Source organism: Drosophila pseudoobscura, chromosome X, assembly GCF_009870125.1.
Source record: "Drosophila pseudoobscura strain MV-25-SWS-2005 chromosome X, UCI_Dpse_MV25, whole genome shotgun sequence".
Classification (NCBI taxonomy): Eukaryota; Metazoa; Arthropoda; class Insecta; order Diptera; family Drosophilidae; genus Drosophila; species Drosophila pseudoobscura.
In genome coordinates, this window is record NC_046683.1 from 55,112,108 (window position 1) to 55,135,881 (window position 23,774).

At 42.7% G+C, this 23,774-nt stretch overlaps 1 protein-coding gene across 6 annotated transcripts in view; it reads left to right on the forward strand.

Moving 5' to 3' along the window:
- The window catches only part of Svil (Supervillin), a 136,443-nt gene that overhangs the window by 37,074 nt on the left and 75,595 nt on the right, over window positions 1-23,774 (forward strand). The gene's annotated exons all lie outside the window — the stretch shown is intronic.

The window sequence follows — 23,774 nt, forward strand, 5'->3', positions numbered from 1 at the left end:
GGAAGAAGAGGTCTCTTCCAATCCTGATTCGGGGAATGTAAGTCTCACCGACTATCCATTGGGGGGGAACCACAACCACCATGCCAATGCCTCGCTGGAACTGCAGACGACCTACAACAGTCGCTTTGAGGTGCGCGAACACTATGTTTCGGAGGTGTCCATCAGTGCCTCAGAAGAGTCCTCCACCGACGAAGAGGAGCAAACGGATACGGAGAGAACGGAGAGGGGTGGGGATCTGGAGGGTAGGGAGGATGGTTTTCCACCTTTGCCCACAGAAGAAGAGCTTCTAGAGAGCCTCAGAGAGGAACGAGAACATAACGAGAGAGGAGCGGAAAGTGTAGAACTTTCTAAAGAAATAAGTAGGGAAACAGAGCTAAGAATTGAGGAGGATGCTCTGTCAGACGATAGTCTTGAGGAAGATATTGAAGTTGAGGTAGAAATTAGCTCAAGCGAAGTAACGGATAATGAAGAATCGGAAAGTAGTCTGGATAGCGATGCCAAACTTGACGAAACAGTTAGTCTCAGCGAAGAGGTATATAAACTGGCGAGTGAGACTTTAAAGATACAGGAAAATCCACTTGACGAAGAACCAATTGACGAAAGAAATCTTAGCGCAGGTAAACCTGATCAAATAAAACATAACGAAGAAAAACTTGACGAACGAAAACTTAACGAACACAAACTTGACGAAACTTTAGAAAACGAATGTAGATTTGAGTTAGAAGAGGTGGCATTTAGCTTGAAACAAACTGAAGAAAGTGACCTAAAACCTAACGAAACCGAATTTAACGAAACTCTGGACGAATGCGACTCTGCAATGCAGTTCCCACGCCGCAAGAGCATCGTTTACGAGACCCCTGCACTCAACCTAAGCATTTCCGAGGTGAAACTCAATTATGAAACCAAAGTGGGAGAAGAAATGGAAGCAGAACCGACGACACCAGTAACCGATGAAGCCAACCAATCGATCGACAACGACAACGACAACGATGATGATATACCAATTAACGATACTTCAGCACGTAATGAGGAGGAACCGCAGGAGAAGCAGGGCAAGAGCAGTGGCGATGTAAGTGAGACGCGCAAAGGACTTCCGGCGGCGGCGGTGGTGGATGCGGAGGAGGAGGAGGAGCAGCCAACCACCAGCTCCAAGGCGCTCTCTGTCTTTGGCGAAGTACGCACTGTGGCACCAGCAGCAAATGCAGCAGTTGGTGGCGCCGTGGCACGAGGCGGTCTGACAACACTCGAGCACGTATTTGTCGCCTGCACCGTGGGCCTGATTACACCCAACGATTTGCTCACTTTGTGCCTCATTGTAATTGGTGTGATTATCATTATTGCAATTGCTCTCGCTGCCTGAAAGATGTGATCATCACATACACAGTCACACACACACACATCGACTGGCTGTGTGGATGCCACACGTTACTGTTGTTTGTTGTTGTTGCAATTATGGAGAAATTATGGAAATAATCTTTGAATTTTTTGTATTAATTTTTATATGCCACAAAGTGCACTTAAAAAATTTCCATTTATTATAAATATCTAAAGAATTATGTTTAATTTTAGTTGAACCAAAAGTATTCTCAATTTCTAAGATAAGTTGTACAATTTATTTCGTTTCGAACCACTGTGCAAAATGTATCTTTTCCATTCATCAAACAGCTCCTCCTTAACAGTGGCAAAAAAAAAATAATGTTTATATTTTTTAACCGCAATTTCCTTTGTTTTCTTACTTAATTAATTGTTAATTTTGACTGCAACTTGTGCCAATGATTTTTTTTATATGTTTACCATTAATTATGCTCTTAATTAATTAATTAATTTAACCACATTATGTACACTCTCCATTCTTAAATGTTTAAGCATCTGAAACGCAAAAGAAATGCGATATAAATACTAATCATGAAATCTATTCTCTCTATAAATCTCTTTGTATATTTTCAGCTCAAAATTTAATAGTTTAAGTTTTTTTTTTTTGTCAAACGAAACATTTACGTAGAATTCATTTTTCGCTATAATTTTTAATGTTTATAAATATATATGATTTAACCAGATAAACAAACGGATGCGCAGAAGCCATGAAGCAAATATACATATATTATTATTAATAAAAATGTTACAAAAACCAAAAACAAATATTTACTCCAAATTTTTTATTCGTGATTTTTCTGTTGTTTTTTTATGGTTTTTTTTTCGTAGCCTAACCCCTTTTTTCAGGCTAACAAACTTTTTCATTGACTAACATTTTTCTGGTAATAAAAATACAAAAAGAAAGCTCAAAAAACGTTTTACTGTTGTTGTTTGCTAAAGTTTTGTGCCGCTAGCCATACACAAATATTGAATGCTATTATTTATGTGCTATTTATATTTAACAATTTATTGAAATATTTATTTTATGTTCGCTTTTATATAGCTTTTATTGCATTTTAAATATAATTTAACTGCTTTAACTTTCGCTGATCTCCGGCTGGGGGAGCCAGTGTAAAATTGATATGCAAGCTGCGGGTGCTTTGGGTTTGTGTCTTGGCTATAGATTCATAAGGTGGTTGCATTGTATAGATGCCGTCTGCAAAGCTTTGAAGTTTAATTTTGGAGGTGGAAAAATTGGGTTTGCATACGATGGGGATGGTTTTGTTAAACGTCTGCATATTAGGCTTTGGATCCAATTTGTAGCTGAATTTATCAGCTTTTCAGAATTGCAAAGTTCAATACAACCAGATTTAAGATTTTAAAGTTATGTGAAAAAAGGTGCACTACTTCTAAAAAAAACATTTGATATTAGATGAGGGACGCCCAAAGTCCCGTTATCCAATCCCCACAAAAAACTTTTTCCATTTTTTCTATGATTTAATCATATTTTTCGTAATTTTCAAATTTAGTCTCCAGTAATGATATCTGTGAACTCTTGAAAACTGAAAATTAGTTTTCAACGAGAGGGTCGCTTTTTTTTGTCTCGATCCTGGTCAAACATTTTTCTTCTCTAGCCATCTACGAGTATGAGGTTTTCCAAACAATTCCATACCTAATTTGAGGGTCTTTAAGTATTTAATATTTGGAAAAACCATCACATCTGCACATACCTTTCAGATATCATAAATAAAACAAAATACATCAATAATCTATGATATTTATACAAACTTTTACCTATCAAAATATCACATTCCATCAACAAAAACTTCGTCTAGACATGGAGAAATGTTTATTTTGTTGTTGTAGGAAAAAACTTTCTGGAAAAACCCACAGCCCAATGGAAAAGTTGAACTTATTGAGAGCTCCATCAAAACAAATACAGAACCATATTGATGGATTGAAGGATGGATGGATGTGCCATGTATTTACCCTCGAATGGGATTCTGTTTACAGTTTGTCTGCCCGCCCGAGGACGAAACCCTACCAAAACGACAGACAAAGAACATTCGTACATTCATTCAGTTCTTGCGAAAAAAACCTGAAAAAAGGTGCAAAAAGAAAAAAGCTTAAAGCCAAAAATCGTCTTATGGCAACAACAACAACAACAAAAAAAAAACAAAAAGGGAAAGTCTTGGCCTCATAATGGAACCTCCTGAAAGTTTACTTCGTGCTGTGGCACTGGCTCTTGGAGTCTGTCCTGTGCTCGTGTTGTGGCATAAAAAGGACATTCAACTGCAGGTCGCTTGCCCTTATTAAGGAGCCTCTTGGAGGAGTAGTGAGAGGCTTATTGTTATACACTTCTTGATGCTTTTTTACACGCTTCTTCTATAATTATGTTGCGCCTTTCTTGCCTAATGAGGCGTACGGTTTCCGAAGGGGAAATTTTTAAGATGCTTGTAGGGGAAACTCTTGGGAAAAATCCAAGCTAGAATCCTGTTTTCATTCCCTCTTTGGGATTGTCCTCCTTTTGTATCTTTCTTCGAGGATTGAACTCCCATTTACCCCCATCCCCTCCCCCTCTCCCTTTCAAATTTAATTTTCCACCAAGTTTTCTTTTCTTTTGAATGTTTTTCTTGTAAAATCTTCGACGCTTCGTTGGGACTTTTGCCAAGAGGCTTATGCCCGTCAATCTCTGTGGAATGCCGCAATCTAATTGAAAATTGGCCCTAGCGGAAGTGACTCTTTAATGGGAAATCCGTTTAAGGCCAAGCAAATTTCTTGCCACACACAAAGAAGAGTTCATTTACCTCCGGAAGTCGGGGAGCATTGCTCTCGGAGGGACCTCACACACACTCCACACTCCACTCTTTTGGAGGCTAACTAGCAATAAAAATGTCACCCGGCTTTAATTTGTTTTCTGTCTGCGAAGGCACGAAGGCACACCAAGGACCTCAAAATGTGTGGGGAACAGTTACAGTCGAGTCAGAGACTGAGACTGAGACTGAGAGAGGCGTCTGTGCCATAAATAAACCAAACGAAACCACATGTGTGGCAGCAACTTTTTGCTGCATGTTCTAGTCCGCCTGTTCCTCCCCTATATCTCCTGAAATAATCATAACTCACTTAACCCCATTAAATGTGGAAGGAACCCAACCCCCCCCTGAAATGTGGCAGGACAAAAAGAGGGAACCTCCCGGGCAAGGCAGGAACCCCTTCGAAAGGAGAGGCTCCAACCCAGGCAACCCTTCTGCTTGTGCCAGAAGGAACGGCGCCTCCCCCTAGCACTTGACTCCACTTCATGCTCCTAGAGGATGCTCCTAGGCGGCTGCCGCTCCATTGACAATCTTCTAATATCCTCCACCCACCCGCTGACTTCGTTACGCGTTCATTCGATGGATAATTACTATCACAAAAGGGTGCCCCTTTTTTTGGGGCAGCAGCTACGCACAGCAGCTGTGTGCGAACATTCTGTGGTCTCTCGATTGGGGGGCGGTCGGTCGGTCAAGTGTAGGCTGGGCTCGGCGTTTGTTTTGTCGCGCAGCTTGTTGTGGTTGCACTTTCCGGAGACCTCCCTGCATGCGTGGCATGTGCATTGTACAATGTGCCTACCCCACTCATCTATGGAGTTGCACTAATCAAATGGGGGCAGGGCAGGGCAGGGCTGCCCAGGCCACATAAATTTTACAGTCGAGAACTTTGACAAACATAATTTTAAAGCAAACAGAGGGACAAAGGGACAGGGGGGCGTTGGTGGCTGCTGTTTTTGGAGGGTTTCAGGCGGCAACTTGTTCAATTCTGCTGAGGGCCGTTCCGTAGTAGTTGCTTTATTGACTGCGTGAAGAGGGGAAGCTGGGTGGGAGAGGTGGAGGGCAGGGGAGTGGGAGAGGCCAGAGAAGGTCCTTTCTAGTGCGCAGATACAAACAAATTAATGTTCATGGGAGAGGATTCTTTTTTTTTGTGGAGAGCCCAAAAGGCGAATTACAGCGACTTTTCAGAGAGAGTGAGTGAGAGAGTAAGCTGGAGAGAGCATTGCCAGGCAGGAATACAAGCTTGGAAATTTTCGAAAATATTAATGAAAAGTTTTGGCGTTGGTAAAATCCTAAACAACGGTAAAAATTACTGAAATCCTAAGACTCTAAAAATGCATTGAAGAAGAGTATTAAAAAGTCGAACAAAAGTTGAGAGAGAGATTTATGGCATTGCCAGGTGTGAAAAAGGTTTTCAACGTTATCTGGAAATATGTTACAAATTTTACCAGAATTAAAGCTGAAAAACTCTATAAAAACTATACATTAATACCCCAAAAAATAATCTTAAAGATGTCCTTGAAACATGCAAAATATAATCTCACAATCCGGAAAGAAAACTGGGGAAAAGACTACCAAAAATTTTATTTAAAATATATCAATAAAAAGTTACAAAATTACTTAAAGAAAGGTATAAAATGTGCCCCAAAAAATGTCCTAAAATATATGGAAAACCCAACGAATATTCCAATATGGATCCTTAAACATAAATTCAAAAACTAATATACAACTGTTTCTGTCAGTGTTTCTCTGAGTGCATGGCATTGCTGCCTTCTCGCTGGCTCTCTTTCGGCGTATTTTACGCTCTTTTACTCTCTTGGCCGCTTGGTCAATTCGCCGTTTGTAAAAACCGGCTAAAACATCAGCTGTTTCTTGAATGCTCAGGACTTTTCGGTGCCGTTGTGGCCGCTTTTGTTTCTGCCAAATGGTGGCGAAAACACACACACGAAACCTGTCTCTGTCTCGGCCTCTGCCTCGGCCTCTGCCATGGCCCAAGCCTGTTCTGGCCCGGTCTGCTGGTCGTCTCTGGCTGCGACTGTGCTGGCCCGAACCCCAAGGCTCCATCACACATCTCAGTGTGCGCTGAGTTCTCCAACGAATCGGAAGTCGTGTGGCGGCAGTACGCGTCCCGTGTCCGTGTCCGTGTCGTATCCTTCAACTCTGAAATTTACGTAAAATGTACGCGTACGCGTACGCATAAGGGAAAAGCCCCCGCAAGGAAAAACCTCAACAAAAACAAAAAGTTATTAGTGAAAAAAAAGAGATATTAAAACAAACAGCACAGCACGGAAAAACAAAGGAAAACCCTAACGAATATATACGCATACGAATACGAACGAAACGGAAGAATCCAATGTGCAAAACAAGGTGCGTTTTCTTTTAGAGTGTTTTTTTTTTGGTTTCCAGAGGGCTTTTCCCTGAGACGAGTGTATGGTGGGGTGGGGGGATTGTTTAATGCACGTGTCCACGCTTCAGGGGCCTCTGGAAAATATATTTACTTATTTTTTGGTCAGCAACAGTTAAGCGGAAAACTTTTGAAGTTCTTATGGGTTTTCGGCAGGGCATGGGGATGGGGATGGGGGTCTATAGCCCCCAATATCTGGTTTGTGTTCTGCGTGTTGACAGGCTCTTGTTAGGGGGCCTCCTTCCAGTCCGAGCCCCCCCTCTAACTGTCTTTCCCCCTGCACTACCTACCCATCTTTCACGTTCCGCTTAGTTCCTCCTTGTCTCACTTGGGCAGCATCTCCCTCGCCTTGGATTATCCTCCAGTGCTGCCACAGTGTTGCTTTCATTGGTCCTTTTGTTATGCCCTTTTGCAGAGAGGGTATCTTGGGCAATACAGAAACGGTAGGCAGACCCCCTGAACCCTCGCCTGCGCCGCCCCCGTCTTACTTAGCTTAGCTTTCTCGCCCCGATATATGTCTGAAAACTTTTGTATATATTAAAGAGATATGTCCTGATTAGCATCCACAGCTGATTCGATTTCCAAGTTCATATTTTTTCCACCTTTTATTCCATATTTCTGGCAATTTCTAGGGAATTTTGTGCTCTCACTTGTAGGATATCAGGTGTATCTTTTATATATAAATTGGATCCGCAAAGATCATTAAGTAGCTGCCATAGAAACGAGAATCAATCATTCGTTGGAAATACCAATCCAATTGAACTTTTCCCTATAAAATTCAGCCAAAATTCCTATCGATACCATATATCATTATGCGTGTATTTGCCTCCGAAATGATCGAGTTTTAAAGGATATTAAAGCCATAATTTGAGCACTTGTTTAGCTTCTCAAGATAATTCCTTCAATAGTTTTGGAAACGGGGATTTTCTCCCCAAAAAACGATCCAATTTATCGGTTCCTCCCTTTAAGGGGTACCAAAAGCCTCGTATCCCTGTAGGCATAATTTCATACGCAATTGAGGATTATTTTGTGCAATTCATTTCACTTAATGCGTAATTCATGTCGCTTATATGACCATGACCACGCCTCCTACAAAACCGCCCCAACACCCCACTTTTAGCCCGTCTGTACCCTGCGGACAGCCCCCCTCTGGCCCAGTCTTGCCCTCCTTTCCCATTGCCCCTCTTTGGGCACCGCCTTTGTCCTGTTCTTTTCTGTCTGTCTGACATTTGTTTGCCAATTTTTATTGTTGCTGCTGCCCCTGCTGCCCCTGCTTCGCCTGCCTTTGTTAGTGCGTTGAACCCGCTTGACTTTTCCCCCTCTTGGCCCTGCCCCGCGGCAGCAGCAGCTGCTGCCACGCATTTTGGTGGCTCAAGTTCATTCTTATGGCTGCCGCAACTGCCTTTTTGCTTGTTTTTATACCCGATACTCAAAATGAGTATTGGGGTATATTAGATTTGTGGTAAAAGTGGATGTGTGTAACGTCCAGAAGGAATCGTTTACGACCCCATAAAGTATATATATTCTTGATCAGCATCAATAGCCGAGTCGATTGAGCCATGTCTGTCTGTCCGTCTGTCCGTCCGTCCCCTTCAGCGCCTAATGCTCAAAGACTATAAGAGCTAGAGCAACGATGTTTCGGATCCAGACTTCTGTGATATGTCACTGCTACAAAAATATTTTAAAACTTCGCCCCACCCCCTTCCGCCCCCACAAAGGACGAAAATCTGTTGCATCCACAATATTGCAGATTTGAGAGAACTAAAAACGCAGAATCATAGATAATGACCATATCTATCAGATTGCTGAATCTGGATCAGATCAGATCATTTTTATAGCCAAAAGGAACAAATCAATTTGCAGTGGCTACGCAGCGCCCGATGTCACGCTCAGACTGATTTTCCGTCTCTCTCGCACGCACTCTTTGTCGTGTCGTTTAATATTAGCGGCGTCTGCCGGAGGAGAGCCATACTGACTTAGTATCGGGTATAACTGTAGAGTTGCGGTGTCCGCAGCAACTCACAACGTTCACCCTAGTTTTTTTTGTTTTTTTTGGAGTGCAGCACCTCCTCCAGACTTGGATGCCATCAGCATCTTGATGCAACATTTACATGGAGCGCAGGAATTTTCACTAGTTTTCCGCCGAGTCATTGTATGGCTAAGGACTTTTCTCTGCTTTTCCCATGTACTTTTGCCTCGAAGTTTTTCCAACTCTCTCGCTTGGATGAGCTCTGCTGAAGGAGCAAAAGCGGGCTAAGGGCTTTTCCCCATGACAAAGGAAATGTTTTCCTTCGAGCAAATTTTGAAGGGAAATTGCACGAGAGGACCGCCATTCCAGAGGTTTCTATGGGTGAAATTTAGAAGAACTTTAAGCGGATTTTTCATGTGCGGGAAAGAGAAAAAGTAATCCCTTAAGGGCTAAGACCCATATACGATAATTTTTGTGGCATGGCATTTCCGTTCGCTTTCATTCAACCTCTTTTTGAATCGCATTTCGGTGCCTCCACTTCTTTGTCCTTCTTTTCTGCCCCTTTCCCGCGCTTTTAGACTTTTTCCTCCTCTCTTTTCCGCCTTTGTCTGGGCGACACCTACAAAGCCCTCACGCAAAGATACACAATAACACACACACACACATATGCAGATACAGATACGGATACGGATACAGATAGGCCGCCGTCAGCTCTGTTACCTTTAACATTTACAGATACTCCTCTCTTGGGTATCCTTCGGATACGTGAGTGATTCAACATAATTATGTTTCATCATCGAAGCAGAGCAGAAGATGAGGCATCAACGAAGCCAAGAAGAGGGGGGCCGGCACCACAATCCCTTCCTGCCGTGGCCCCCTTGTCTTCTGGCTCTCCTTTTAACCCACATTATAACGGTTATTTGTGCACGTATCCACGAAATAACAGTTAAAGCATTTCAACATTTCATGCGGCAAGTAAATTGCATCCACTCCACGGATTGTTTCAGCGGTTTCCAGCAATTCGCTGTGGATCGATCCGATCATTAGGCCCAGAAATTGGTGGAAAAAAACACACACACAGAGAGAGAGAGTGAGTGAGTGAGACAGCCTCAGTCAGTATTTCAACATAGTATTCCGATTCATTTTGGAGCCGCATAGCAGGCTTCTTATTTATTGTTCCAAAACAAAAATAATACAATATTTTTTTTAATACAAAACGTTTCGTAATACACTCCAGTGCCTGAAAAAGTCGTACAATTTATTTCTTAAATATTAAATCTGGGATTCAAGAAAAGTTTTATTAAAGCAAGTAACAAAAGGAAATCAAGGGAGTCTCTAACTGGAGGTAAGCCCACGCCCAAATGGGTCCTCTGCATCGAGTGGTGACTGCTCGTGTGGTTGTACCCCCCACCCAAAAAGGGTATCAAAATCTGCATAATTCTGCTAGCTTATTTGTTGGTGCAGGCGCTTAGAAAACTTTTCCGCTTTCGACACTAAAAAGTTGCCCCAAAACTCTCGACTAATTTGCATTCCTCCCTGGGAGGAAGACGAAGACGAAGTGTGTTTCACTTAAGAACGATTGATGTGATCATATAATGCCGTAACCCGTAATGCCGGCACGGAGAGGGGACTGTTTGAGAAGTGGGTGGCGGGTGAGAAGTGGGAACCTGCCCCCTCGACAGGGTTAAGTGGCATAGTCATTTGCTTAAAATTAAGTTATAACTTTTGACTTTTAGCGGGTGGCGCGGGGGGAGTTAAGGGGGTTTAGAGAACTGCAGCTCAGTCGGGGACAAAAAACAGCTTTAAGAATGATTTTCCATTGAAAAGATTTTCTACAAAACATAGCTTTACGCTTTGGAAAAGTTTTCTTCAAGGCACACTACGCTGTAAAATGATGTTTTAAAGTATTCCTTAATCGAATATTTAATTTTAAGGTACAGAAAAGATTGATTGCCGCGACCTCGTTTTCCTTTTTCGTAAAAATAATCGCAGCATTTCAAAGATTTCTGCCATCTTCCGTCATTATGTGGCTCCCTTCGATCACTCATCCAAAGAGTGAAATATGATATGGCCTTCCGTTTAGCATCCAGACGGACGAGGCACATTCATCAGAGGCGCCAGCAGTAATCCAAGTCCTCGCTCCATCCATTCCATCCATTCCATCCATCCTCTGGGCACTGATTTTATGGGGAGCGTCCCCGGCGATGTCACGTGACTTTTTGGGGCAATAAAAAACGTTCCTTAATTAAAAGCCCCAAAGCTCTGAAACGAGAGGGGCAGCCAGCTCAGTGGGTAAAGGGGCGTGGAGGGGAGTGGGGTGGGGTGGGGTGTGCTGTGGGTTAAAGGAAAGTCATAAAAAGTCAGCAAGCGCAAAGAGTCATAAACAATAAGGAACAAACAAAGAGCTAAAACGCTGGCAAATAGCGATTGAAATGTTGGCAAATAAAAAATAAATAAACTTTGGCCAAAGAACAGCAAAAAAAAAAATCAAGAAAAAATACTGTTAAAGAAAAGGTTTGATTTGAATGGAACGAAGCTTTGGATACACTCAAAGATCGATTGTTGTTATGGAAGATTTGGAATTAATTGCTAGATTTATTGAGAACTTTCTTTAAACTAAAATTGGTTCCGATTTGTATGGCTTATATTTAGAAAACAGATTAGTTTTTCCACTAAAGACATGTCTAGCAACAGATTTAAAATTTAAAAAGTTAAAAAAAATATATAGCACTGGTAGGACTCTGATTTAATCCGTGAATGCGGTAGAAAAAAGTTAAAAAAAAAAAACCCAGAAATAATTAACGAAAAAATCTGCTCTGAACGGAACGTTTTTGTCGAGCTCTATGGCTCCTAAAGCTTATATGTATTAAGGATCTATATATTTTATATTTAAATGCTTAACTCCCTGCTGTGCAAAGTTCTGACCAAAGACCAGATACCCTGTAAAAGTGTAGAGCAAACCTGGCGTTACAACGGAAACTGTGAAAGAAAGAAAACTGTGAGTTCCACTCAAAGGCACACGCCCACACGCCCTCACGCCCTCACCCTCCCGTCCAACCAAATATATAGTCACAGTTTTTTAGCTCTCCCACTAACTAGAGCCCCCCCCGCCCCGCCACTAACTAGCTTCCCCTTAAATGCTCCTCCTCGCGCGCTCCGCTTTGAGAAAATTTTTGCAAAAGTTTTTGTAGCTAAAGCTTGCCCCTGCCCCTGCACCTGCCCCTGCCCCTGCCACAGCCGCTGCTAGCGCTGGCTGTCTGGCAAATTAATTAGTTAATTATGCTTTGTCTCTCGATTGTTTTTTTGAGGCACGTGCCACACAAGCGCCTCTACGTGACTTCATCATTTGTTGCAACACGAAAATGTATCTGTATTCATTTGTTTCGTGGAGTCGCCTATTAACATGCAATGATTTATGATTTGTGGCATGGAAAAATAACTTAAATTTTCATTTTTCTTTGCAGGTGAGTCACGAGTATTGAAAACACCCGGCCAATTGTCTGCCAATTTTCCAACTTGTCTGCGTTTTATTTTTGGGTGAGTTTTGAAGCTCCGAATACGGGTACGGGTACGGGTACGATTTCCGTTTTTTATGAGCGGACAACAGATATGTGCATACGTTCATTGAAAATCCATTGGCATTGCCAAGTCGTATAAATGTTTATGGCGCGCTGAAAAATATAAAATGAAAAGAATTTAAAGGAAAATATTTGCCAGACAATCATGGGGCGGGGGGTGGGGGGCCATAAAATTGAGTTGCATTTTAAATAGAGGCGAAAGGTGATGTTAAAATCTATGGTGGGTTGGGTTCTTGATTGAAGAGTTTCAATAGGAGTAGACGGTCGTAAAAAGGAGGAATATTAAATGAATTTTTGAAGATTTTTAGAAGTGGCTTAGAAGTTTGTAAAAATTCTTTTAATTTAGAAATGTCGGAACGTTTTTATCGATGCACTAAGAGATCATTTATTTTAAATTTAAACTCCCATTTGTCTCCTATGTACCAATTCACTGAGATCCATACATATTGGATTTTATTTATGATTCCCTTCCTTCTTGTCCTTCATATTTCCCACTCTATTTCCTTTGGGGAAAAATACTTGATTGGAGTACTACTCGTATTCCGAATGAGATTCCTTTTTCTCCATTTCCCTCTCTATTTCCACTGCGTTTGGCTTTGCATTTGGTTTACCTGGTCATCGGCATCCAATTTGAATGCAATCTCAACTTAAACTTTTTCCTCTCCCTCCATCGAGCGTCATTGAGACGAGGACGACTCCCATTCGCCATCCTCTATTCCCAATTTGAAGTGCAACAGCAGAGCCGCCTGCGCAAAAATAAATAAAATAACATAAAAATGGTACAAAAGGAAATAGGAGTGAATTCTGTGTGCTGGTTTTTATATTCCTGTTGGTTTTCTTTTTTTTTTTTTGTATCTTCTGGCGTATTCCTACGCAATAAATATTTCTCGAAATGTGTAGTGTTTGTGTTCATACATATTTAACCACTTTTATGGAAAATCGCCAGAGAGTGAGAGAGATTCAGTATTCCAGTAGCATTGGCCATTCAATGGCTAATGGCATTGAACCTGCACTCGAAACTGGGCTTGGACTGATCTATTGGACTGGTTGTTGTTGGTCGTCCGTTGGTTGGGAGAAGAGAAGAGTAGAGTAGAGTAGAGTAGAGTAGAGAAGTAGTAGCCACATTGCCATGGCCATTGCCATTGCCATTGCTATTGCCATTTGGAGCAGATGCGAAACGGTTCATTAAGCAATTTTCTATGGCATTTCCGCGCAAGCTTTTCATCATCATCATGATGATGATTGAGATGGGAGTTGATCATGAGCGCAATTCTTGTGCATTCGCATTGGTTTCTAACGGCACCTGCATTGCTAGACTTTCCTTATTGGAATTGAGCATCGTTCCGACTCCAGATTCTTGATTTCTTCGATTCGATTCGATTCGTTTCGATTCGCATTCAGTCAGTATTCAGTCATTAAGGTCTGTGCGCCGATATGCGAAATTATAGGAAATTAGTGTTAAGAGGGAGGGGCGCTACCTACCTACATATTTTGATGGATAGGTGTGTACGAGTACTCGTTGCACCTTTACAACTAGCTTTTTTGTGCTGTTTTTTGCAATCTTTTTGATCACTCGAAAGATATCTTGAACATGCACCATTAATGGGTTAATTAGTGCAAATGAACAAAGGAGCCTGAGGAAAAAAACAAGAACAAATGGTATGGAGACTATTGCGACAGGAGGGATACCCAGTATTCCTCTTTTACTATCCCCTTTTAGTGTTTGAATGCCGTAAGCCTTGAGTTACCTGTAAAAAATAGAAAAACTCCATGGCTTACTCTAATTTTTAAGCACTTGTAGCCTTGGAAATCATACACGAGTACGTATCACATAACGGTTCTGTTACATACAGCTGAATGAAACACATATACCCTTGAACTCCACGGGTACCGTAGGTATCAGCAACATTTGGCATTGAGTTGTTCCCTTATCTCCACTCCACATCTCTCGCTCACTCTCTCTCTCCCTCTCTCTCTCCCTCTCTCTCTCCCTCTCTTGTACTCTTGCACTCTGGTTCACTGTCCCTCTCGCGTACTCGTCTGCAGCATTGACAAACTTTTGCGCCCTTTCCCTTTTCAGCAATTGTCGTAACTGTTGTTGCTGGCTGGCTGTTCTGTTTGCTGCATTGCTGCCAACACCCACACACACACACAGACACAGACGCACAGACACGCTGGAGCTATCGGTGCGCACGATCAGCCCCGATCGTTGTCGTCGTGTCTCTGTGGCGCTCGTCGGGCCGCCGGGCCGCCACTTTTGGCGCTTGCCAACTTCCTCCAACTCTGGCTCGAGTCAGTCTTTTGTTTGGGGCTGCTCGCGTCGGTTCGAGCTTTTTTATTCGATAGTGTTCTTGTTGTGTTTCCCTTTGGAGAGTGGAGTGGAGTTCGTTCTGTTCCGACTATAGTTTCCGATCCGACCCGCACCCCCCGCCCCCCCTGCGATTGTGTGTTCCGTCCGCAGTGCCAGTATGTTTCTCTTTATTGTTGGTTGTTTTTTTTTAATGTTTTTTTTTTGAAAACAAGTTTAGCAATGCGTTTCCAATCTCCGACTGCGATTATTTCGTTTATTGTCATGCTCGATTTAGCCGCAGAATTCAACAAAGAATTGGATATCAAAACGGCGAAAACCATTGGAGTGGAGTTGCTGCCAGCACTTTGTGAGTATTCGTACGCGTCGCAAAAAGTTAGTGACAATTATCAAACTGTTAATCAGAGACAAGACGGTCTTTGTATGTGCAAGTGTTAATTTCTGTGTGAAAAGCTAACAGAGAGAAGATCAGACGAAGTCCAACTTTGCAGACTTCTCCCTCCCTCCCACTCTGGTAAGCTGCAGCTATAGGAACGGTAAATTGAAAGCTCTAATTCGGGAACACTTGACCGACAAAGAGAGACAGAGGGAGACAGCGAGACAGCGAGAGAGATCAAAAGCAAGAGAACTAAGCCTCTGACCTGCTCTGTTTGTCACACATCACACACACTCGATCTCACTCTCCTCTCCCACTCTCTCAGTCTGTTTATCTGTACGACTCTCTTTGGGTCTGTCTGCGTTGTGTTTCGCAGTTATATTTATAGCCCGTCTGGTCTGTCGGCTTATCACAAGTTGCGGCTATTTTTAGTCCCCAGAAGCTACTTTAAATATAAATGGACACATTCTTCATGTGCGCTTTATTTGCAGTTTTATTGCACAAATTTCTTTTAATTTAATTGAATTCAATGCTCCGACAAAAGTCTAGCCATTCAGGCATTCCACGCACAGCACACGGCCCGAAAGAGAGGAAAAGAGATATGCGAAGAGATAGAGCAAGCGAGAGTGTATGCGAGCAAGAGAGATGAAAGCAGCAGGTGCTTTGCTTTCAAAGCTTCTATTTTTGTGGACTGTGGTTGTTCTGTGGACTGTGTGTTGTTGCAATACCCTTTTCACAGGAGGGTATTATGATTTTGTGTAGAGCTTTGCCATGCAATCAAGGGGTATCAAGGGGCTCATACAGTGACTTCCTTTCTGGTTCATTTTGTTGTTGTTTCGTTCTTGTGTGGTACTTTTGTTGTTGTTGTTGTTGGTGAAGCATTGAGCCGTGCGTTTTGTTAGGCTCCGCCCTTTTGTTGGTTAGTTTTATTGTTGTTTTGACATGGCTTTTGTTGCTGTTTCTGCTGTTTTTGTGTTGTTTCTATTGTTGCTGCTGCTGTTGCTGCTGTTGTTGGGGTCGTCATGGCAATGCCAACTTTCGAACTTTCAACTGCATTTAGTCGTAGTCGATTGCAATTTCATTTTCGAAAGTTTCCCATCGATTTCCACGGCTTCTTCTGATTAGAAAATGTTTTGGTTTCTAAACCACTCTTCCACGGGGGTCTCGCCTTTTGATTGGAAAATCTTTGTGCTTGAACTAGTTTTTCTCCACAATGTGTTCTTTTGATTGGAAAACAAAAGTTTTTCCACCAACAAAAATGCCCCTTAAATTCTTCATTTATTTATCTTTTCAATTTGCATTCATTCACATTTTCCAGCAGATAGCAAAAAAACCTTTGCATGCAATTTTCATGGCTACATTATTTTCCATTTGCCTGAACTGCAAATCAAATTTTCCACAGCAATTTTGGCCCCAAAAATGCGCCTTCAGCTCATTATGTGGGGGTTCATTAGAATTTATGCGCTCCATTACAACAATTGCCGTTTTGTTGTTGCTTTTTTGTGGTTGAGTGATGTTGTTGCTGGGTGACTTTTGTGTGGCCCCCAAGCGCGTTAATTGTTCAACATCTGCCACTCGCAGAGGCAGCGGCAGCGGCAGAGAGGCAGAGGCGCCGCAGAGTTTTGTGCAGCCATCAGCAAAATGCCATTAAATTGTACTAACTATTTTTCTATCGTATCTGTATCTGTATCTCTATCTGTTTTTGTTTCTGTATCTGTATCTGCGTGTAATTGCATCTGTTGGTATATTTTTCTATCAACTGTGTTTGTATCTGTATCTGTGTCTGTGGCAGCTTTGATGAAACGCAGTGCTGCTCTGCTTAATTATTCGCCACAACCAATCCCATAATTAACCGAAATACATTTAATTTCCCTTTTTATTTAATGCCTGTAATTAGAAAATCTTCCTGTAAAAGCTTTCCCCTAGAAAGTATAGCCACCATCCATTTGTACGACTATATTGTACGTATTTATATGTGACCTTTTTGGCCATGGCCACAACTGAAAGTTTCATGGAGCAAATGCAGACACAAAAGGTCAACTGTCGCTCTTGACTTTCCCGAGTGGAGGAGAGGAGAGTAGAGTAGAGTAGAGTAGAGTTCTTCTGCATATAATCTCCATCTCCCACAAGAACAAGAACCACAAGAAAGACCTTCAAGGCAACTCCCACTCCCACTGCCACTGGCACTCCCTCCCCCCACAGCGGCATAATCTGTATCCCATTGCCATGACGATGTTGTAGCCTTGCCGCCACCCACTGCCTCCCCACCCCCCCACCATCTCTCGACTGCTTTTGGTTTTATGACAAACAAAAATTTATTCATTTTTATTACTTTCTTTGTGCTTACGCTTAATAAATCTCTGTTTCTATCTCGTTCTCTCTCTCTCTCTCCCCACTTAATTGTGGCATTTTCCTCAAGTAAAAGTTGAGCATTTTCCTCGTGTCTAAAAGTTGCCAGAGAATGAATCATATCATGGAAATTTGTGTATGACAACGTTACGTATGAGTAATGCCCCCCAAAGGATCTAACAGGAGTAGCAGTGGGGGGTGGGGGGTGGGGGGACACACACACAGATTGACAGGCAGTTAACGTAGGACTGCTGCTCGTAATTTCACTTTCATTGATTAATTTTCGAACTGGCGTTAATGTTTAAAGAGGCTCCTCTTATCCCCCCCTTTAAATTCGATCGATATATCCGTAAATAGCATTTTCCAACAAAGCCCGCGACTTTTGAACGTCATTGGGGACAATGGAGAAGGGGCGTGCCTCTAGGGGAGGCCTCTACTGTCGCTTCTTGTGAGTGGAGTGTCTCTTCCTTCCGCTCTGGCTTCCATCCATCCATCCTTCCTTCCTTCCTTCCTTTATTTGCCGTCGAGCAGGGGCTGGCCTGTCGCTCGCTGATGATTGTAACAAATGTCAGGCAGAGGCGACCTGCGTCAATGGTAGGGATCTCTCTCTCCCTCTCTCTTTCTCGCCTCTGTCGCCTCTGTGTCTCCTGTTGTTTGAATGTTGCATGAGGGAGGGGCATGCCACAGATAAATGTGCCATAAGCACTTAAGGCCTATTGAGGATTGATGGAGCAGAGAGGCAGAAGGGATCCATCCCACTGCCAGGTGATGGAACTCCAAACCCAAACCCAAAAAACCAACACAAAACCCATTTCGTTGACAGTTTTTCCACGGCCGGGAGGCAGGGGGCGGCCACTGGTGGGTGCACTCATCCATGGCTTTTGTTGTCATTCGATAGACACAAAACATAGATACTTTCCCGCATGGCTTGCTTTTGGGTAGCGGCCTCCATAGATACAATATTTTTGACACTGATTGCCAGAGAAACGAGCCGCAGAGAAGGGATGGATGGACGGCTGAATGGCCGAATGGCTGAAGGGACATCCGTCCAAGGGTTGTTAATGAGCTTTGGGGCTTGACAGCTGAATGACTGAATGAATGGCAATGGGATTACAAATTGATGGAATGATGATTGCTCGATGAACTTCCATGATGATGGATCCAGCGAAAGGCCACCAAAAATGGGTTAAAAATTAAGTACGAATCAGCATTTAATGGGTCTCTGGGATTATCCAACTTTTCGCCACCTTTGGGTGGACTGCCCCCAAGAATCCCTCGATATTTTATCCTTTCTTTTGGCCCAAAACGAGAGCTGGGGCTCTTGGGCTCTCCGGGCACTTAGCAGTAATTGAATTCCATAGCTAGTGCGCTTCTTCCTAGCACCAAAACTATTTGGCACAGTGACTTCCGTCGCACCACCAGCAGCGGGTTTTCCCTGCCACCCTCTTAAGTGCATTGCAAGCATAACTTTCATATTGCATTCTCTGCCCCCCCCCCCCCCCCCCTCTTTTGCCGCCCTTCTGTTTTTGTTTTTTTGTGGCACAGTTGGCAAACTTTCAACTTAATAGACGCGACATTGGACACATCAAAAATAGAACGCCACCCGCCCCTTCCCTCCCCCCCGATGTACACAGAAGGTGCAATGATGATGATGATGATGATGATGATGATATCCTCTCTGCCGGCAGGAGGGAGCTCTACTCCCATTTCGAGGGTCCAAACTGTCGCCACAAATAACTAGGAAAAGCCGAGGAAAACCCATCTAACATCAATAACCACAAAATGTAGGAAAAACGTGCACAAATGGAGGCGCCGCCGCCATTTCCGTTTGCTCTCTCCCCCTTTCTCCCCCTTTCTCGCTTTTTCCTTGGGGTGGAAGTGGCACACCTATTTGCCTAAATTTTCCCCCGATTGGAGCTAGTTTTTTCCAGCATAAACGCTGCTAAAGAGGGGGGCAAATTATGGCCACAGCTAAGCTCTCTATTTTTCTGATTAGCGCTCATTAGCTTTCTCTCACTGGGTGATTTGTTCTTTTGATTTATCGTGAAAACAGCTGGAAAAACCAACCATTTCGAAGTGTATCTGTGGATTCGTTTAGCGTATCCGTGACTCTTGCCTTCTGTTTGATTATTATGTCACAGGGCTTGTTAATTAATTTATGAACAACCTCTGTCTGTGTTTGCATTTCATATATCCATATCCATAGACGTCTTCATGCCTTCCATCATCTTACAGCGACGAACGAATATCATTATGCATTTTCCATTCCATTCAAATTTCCACTCACAATTATTCAAGCATATTCGTAATGAAATGAGCGTTGCATTCGAATATTTGCATATCACTGTGGACGGGCAGACAGCAGACAGCAGACAGACAGACAGCTTGGCAGATGGCAGCTACCCGGCAGCAAGCTAGTGATGAAAGCACCACCCACCAACCAGGCCCCCCACCACCCTTTCTTTGGTGTCCAATATACAATATTGCACAGATTGTAGCCGCATAAAATCGATCACCCATCGCACCGAAACTTCATTGTGTTTACCCAATGTTTATGTTCCATTTCTGGTTTGGGTTTCCCGATATTCCACCGTTTCAATGTTTAATTTCGAATCCATTTATGTGTTTGATATTTTATATATTTCGGTTAAACTTTGTCATTGATATAAACGCATTTTTATTCTATGAGGCTTCTGTATATATTTTATTTACAATATTTTCCTTATTATTTGTTCTGTATACCTTACGGATACGTTTCTTTGTTTAATGTTTATTTTTTATTTTATTTATTTATTAACTTTTACTTTTGTGTACATTTCTGTGGGCGATAGTTTTCCATTTCTGTTGGTTATTTGTCCGATGGATGACTTTTTTTCAGCCATATTCCAATAGTTTTGGCATAGTTTTTTTTTATTTAAATCTTCACTTTCAATTGATTTTTTCTAATATCCTAGCGGGACAAAAAATATCTTATAAATTAATGCACTAGTCACAGCACAAAATCCATAAAAATATAACTATTTTTTTTTGTATAAACTGATTTAATTGTGATTTTCTATATAAATTAAATCCTTGTCCAAAAAGTTAGTTGGATCGAAAGTTACTGTGTGTGGGGCTTTCGTCACTATGCTAATGTATTATTAAACCCTCGTTGGGAGATTTTTAAAATTGATTTGCGGTTCACTTCGTCGCCTCATTTTTTGCCACGTCTCTCTATCTCTCCATCTCTCCATCTCTCCATCTCTCGCTCTTTTGTTTTCCCAGTGGCCCTTGTCTCTGTCTCTGTCTTTGTTTGTCGTTTGTCTTTGTCTGGCGCTTGGTGTGGGGCGGTAGGAGGAGGGGTCTGCGGTCTGTTGCATAGACTATATGATTTCCGAGATTTGTTTGTGTTTGTGCGTTGTGTGTTGTTTTTTTTTAACGCTTCTCGTAATTGGAACAATTTGCATATAAATTTTTGATTATTGATCAATCAATTATGCGGCGGGGGGGCTTCGGGCCGGGCATCGGGGTGTGGCATGCGACAGAAGAGTGTTTTCCCAATTGAGGAAATTATGGATTGGGTTTCGCATCGCGTGGGAAAACTGTTCGAACGAAGAAAGCATTTCCCCTGGCGAGGAGCGAGAGTGATGTCAGTGAGTCAATAATCATGTGCCTCAACTGCCATTTAAATGCAATTCTCGAACAATTAAATTTGATTTTCAATTAAATTTGAATTTTCATTCATTTTTCGCCATAGGCAGTGTGCCTGAAAATGGCATCATTCATGAATCACAGTGACAGACAGAGAGAGAGAGTGAGAGAGAGAGAGTCGTTTCCCTTTGCGTTTCAATTGAAATTTCCAGCAGATTTTGCAGTTGTTTGTTTCAGCAGTTAATTCCCTCCGCTCTTTCCCTCTTTGCCCCTTTTGGATCCCTAATGAAGCCTCCCATGGCTTCAATTTCATCATAAAGCACACACACACACCCCCCTGCCCTCCCCTGGCGCTGGACTCCACCTGCACTCAAGGGCCCCCGCCACGTAATTTGTGCAACGTGCATTGACGCCTGAAATTTCAATTGAAAAGCAGCAACAAAACGCAAGAAAAGCAGAAAAATAAGAAAGAAAAATCACAAACAAATGTCAGAGACTATTGGCACACATACATACGTGGTGTATATGGCATAATAATCGTGGAATATGGCAATGTGTGAAGGCAAACTTGACCCTAATACTTACGTTGCAAAAAAAACAATAAATAAATACAAAAACTCAAAGGGAACAAAAGAAAAGTGAGGCGGCATCAAAAAGCAGCGCCTGAAAAACCTTCGTTAGATAAGCACTTGAAGTGTTTTTCCACCCGACGGCAATTTCTTGGATAAACAAAGACCCCCCCGTCGAACCCGAAACCGATCGAAAAATGACATCATTAGTTATTTGGGCCTGAATCATATTTTCCCAGAGGGTGGAGGGAAGTCCTTTTCGGAGAGAAGATCCAGAGCTAGGCGACCTCCAGGAGGAGGGATTTTCATCTCAAAATGAACCACAAATGAGATAATTTTACGGGTAGATCTTGCGCCAGAAGAACCTCTAAATTCAACCTGTCCTTGGATTATGATTCTCTTTCCAATCTGCATAGATCTTTCAATCTATAATTATTACTTTTGCTTTTGAAAACGGGCTTGTGCCTTTTTTGGTCATCCTCGTTCGAGGGAAATCCCCAATCATTTCCTATATGCGATACGTATTGCTTATTCCGCACTTTGGGGCTTATGCAAAATACGATACGTTAAAATACATATACCAACGCCTACAAAATGGCTTAATCCCTCGACCGAGCGCAAAAAAATTAAAAATTAAAATCCGACAATTGATTTCCGGCGGCGCCCACCACAGAAATTACACAGAAAATATACATATATAAAAATTGTTTATTCATTGAACAAAACGCTGGAAACTTTGGCTTTTCTTCATTTCTTGCTTTTGTTTTTGTTTCTGTTTCGTGTGTTGGTTTTTTTCTTACGGTTAAATGTCAGCTGCTGCTGGCTGCTGGCGTCAACCGATGGCCTCATCAACGTCACTCGCAGAACAGCATCCGCATCATTCGCACTATCGCATCGCATCGCATCGCATCTCATTCCATCAGTGGAGCAATGGAGCAGTGGACGACGGCGACGGCGACGACGACAATGAAGTTATCAGTAAAAGTGATTTTTTTTGTTTCTGTTATCTGTTGAACAATTCCCAGTACGAGTGCGAGTACAGTAGAGCCTTTTTGTGGGGGAAAGAATTAAACTTCTATGGGAATGAAATGTGTAGCAAATTTCTGGGGAAATTTGTTGATAATTTCAAGGTAAAGGTTGGTCTCTAGATCATTTGGCAGCTATTTCTATTGGGATTCCAAATGAAATACTAGGGCATTGCTAGCTAATCCAAGATTTCCCCCGCTGGTGCTCCTTTTTTGTACCCAAAATTCAGTTTAAACCCACTTCAGAGGCATTTCTTAGGGCTACACACTCGTAGTACTCCGATTGGAAGCCTGTCCAGGAAATTCCCCAGCACTCGTGACGTTCCTGCAATTATTCAGGAATTTCTTGTGGCAGAGTTTTCCCCTCGATATCCTGCTGACCGCCCCGCACCACCCAGCCTGTTGGTCTAGAAAATTTCTTCTGCTTTTTCGCTGTCTCTCTCTATCTCTCTCTCTCTGTTTCTCGCTGTGTGCCATGCCTTGCCATGTGCCACAAATTAAATATAATTTAATTGTGATTAAATGGCGCTCTCTGGGCAATTAAATTATGCTTTAACATTATTGTTGATCAAGTTATTTCTTTACTCAAGTGACTCTCTGGCTCTGTGGCTCTGAGGCTCTGTGGGGCTTTGGGGCTTCTCCACTGACTGCTCCAGTGGCTTTTCTGTCTCTGTCTCTGTCTCTAATTTACTTTTCCAATTGTCTGTCATGGCATGCGTTTGTGTCTCTGTTGCACGTTCTCGCGTTTTCTAGTGTTTTCTTAGTGGCTCCTCCTGCTCTCTTTCCCCTCCCTCCTCTATAATCGTTCCCCCTTCCCTAATCTCTTCGCATTTCGTTCTTGTAATCCCATTTCTCATTTCATTTCTCGGTAATTGTCAACACGCTAATTGCAGCGATGCCAAAGTGCGAACAATGCATAGAGCATGACAGCTCCAAGCGGATGATGGAGCATCCAATGATTCCCCGACAACTGCCGTCATTTGATGGATGGAAGCCACGGCCAAGTGCTGCCTCTGGCCATCCCATCTGTCTTTCTGTTGCTGCTGCTCGTGCAGCCCCAGGCGCATTGCACCAAGATTGTGGTGCCACCGCGACCTTGCCGATGGCTCCATCCACTTTTCCGGCCACCACTTTCTCCTCCCACTCGCCTTTCGGTGGTGCATCCTGCTATATCCCTCTCGGCTGTGGCTCTTGGCTCGTGGCTCGTGGCTCTCTTTCGTAAACTGGTTAAAATGGGGCGTAGCTAATAGATTGACATGGTTATACTACAGGTTCTTCCACCTCTCTTTTATCGCTTTTCGATGGTGTGGTGCCACCCGCTGGCCTGCCGCCTCCTCCCCCCCTCCTACCGCTTCTATTGGTGGTAAAAGTAGGTTGCATTTAATCCACTTTCATTGCTAAATAAT